The sequence below is a fragment of the Oncorhynchus nerka genome, unplaced genomic scaffold, assembly GCF_034236695.1.
Source record: "Oncorhynchus nerka isolate Pitt River unplaced genomic scaffold, Oner_Uvic_2.0 unplaced_scaffold_8257, whole genome shotgun sequence".
Taxonomy (NCBI): domain Eukaryota; kingdom Metazoa; phylum Chordata; class Actinopteri; order Salmoniformes; family Salmonidae; genus Oncorhynchus; species Oncorhynchus nerka.
Window position 1 is genome coordinate 1,147 of NW_027033063.1, and position 1,861 is coordinate 3,007.

Here is a 1,861-nt window from a genome sequence, read left to right on the forward strand (position 1 = left end):
TCCCTCTCTCCTCTCTCCTTCCCCTATCTCTTCCATCTCCTCTCTCCTCCCCTATCTCTTTCTCTCTCCCCTCATCTCTCTGTTAGGAGATGGTTCAGTTCTACCAGCAACATTCATTGAAGGAGTATTTTAAGGATGTGGACACCACCCTCCAGACCCCCTTCAACCAGCCTGAACAGAGTACACCCCCCCTTCAACACACCACTCCCCAGGTACACAAACACACACCACCCTCCAGACCCCCTTCAGCCAGCCTGAACAGAGTGATACACCCTTCAACACACCCTCCCCAGGTACACAAACCACCCTCAGACCCCCTTCAACCAGCCTGAACAGAGTGATACACCCTTCAACACACCCTCCCCAGGTACACAAACCACCCTCCAGACCCCCTTCAACCAGCCTGAACAGGTGATACACCCTTCAACACACCCTCCCCCAGGTACACAAACACACACCACCCTCCAGACCCCTTCAACCAGCCTGAACAGAGTGATACACCCTTCAACACACCCTCCCCAGGTACACAAACACACACCACCCTCCAGACCCCCTTCAACCAGCCTGAACAGAGTGATACACCCTTCAACACACCCTCCCCAGGTACACAAAACACACACCACCCTCCAGACCCCTTCAACCAGCCTGAACAGAGTGATACACCCTTCAACACACCCCTCCCCAGGTACACACACACACACACACACACACACACACACTCTCAAGACTTCCTACAAACCTGAACTTATATCCTTCCATAACCTCAAATATAAGTACTCTCAAATACTGTTTGTTTCAACACACACACCCACGCTCACCTCTCCCTCTCTCCTCCAGGTGGCAGTATGCGTTCGTTCGGCACAGCGAGGGCCAGGTATGACTTCTCAGCCAGAGACCGTACAGAGCTGTCTCTGAGAGAAGGAGACACAGTCAAGGTCCTGTCTAAGAAAGCTCACAATGGATGGTGGAAAGGAGAGGTCTATGGACGGGTGAGGAGCACACACACCGTCCCACACACAGTACACACACACACACACACACACACACACACATACACCGTCCCACACACACACACACACAGTACACACACACCGTCCCACACACAGTACACACACACACACACACCGTCCCAAACACAGTACACACACACACACACACACACACACACACAAGTGTTAAACAAATCAAAATATATTTTAGATTCTTCAAACTAGCCACCCTTTGCCTTGATGACAGTTTGCACACTCTTAGCATTCTCTCAACCAGCTTCACCTGGAATGCTTTTCCAACACACAAATTGTTAAACACTCCTCTCTCTGTCTGTAGGTCGGTCTGTTCCCAGCTAACTATGTAGAAGAGGATTACTCTGAATACTGCTGATGTCGCCTCAGACCTTCACCTGTGTGACTACAGTGTGTCCCAATTCAATCACCCTTCCCTTGCCCCTAACCAGTGCAGTCAAAAATGTGATTTTTACTGTTTTGTTTTTTTCAACAATTTCTCCACACTATGAGGTTGAAATAACACTCTGAAATTGTATAAAATTACGATAATGTCCTTTTGAAAACAATGCTTGGAATTTCAGCCTGTTCAGGTGGGATGGAGTTTTTGAGCCCAGAGCATGACATCACAATTTGATCTGATTTTTCTGACCAATGACCAGTCATCTTTTATTTGCATATGTCTCCACCTACTTTGAAGGGGTAAGCAGGGTAGGCTCTAGTGCAGGGATGGGCAACTCCAGTCCCACTGTTTCCCTAGCAAACACAGCTGATTAGACTGGCTGTGTTCTGAACTGAAGAAACGTGATCATTGCATTACTGAGTCAGATGTCTTGGCTGGGGCTGAAGTGCTTGGCACA

At 48.8% G+C, this 1,861-nt stretch overlaps 1 long non-coding RNA gene across 2 annotated transcripts; it reads left to right on the forward strand.

The window, feature by feature from the left end:
* The first annotated feature begins 396 nt into the window (after positions 1 to 396).
* LOC135566014 (uncharacterized) lies at positions 397 to 1,652 on the forward strand. Of its 2 annotated transcripts, XR_010461916.1 has the most exons (4): positions 397 to 411; positions 492 to 603; positions 838 to 989; positions 1,327 to 1,652. It is a non-coding gene; the product is annotated as an uncharacterized LOC135566014 (long non-coding RNA). The 2 variants fall into 2 exon arrangements; XR_010461915.1 differs by lacking the exon at positions 397 to 411 and having other exon boundaries at positions 486 to 603.
* Positions 1,653 to 1,861: the final 209 nt, after the last annotated feature.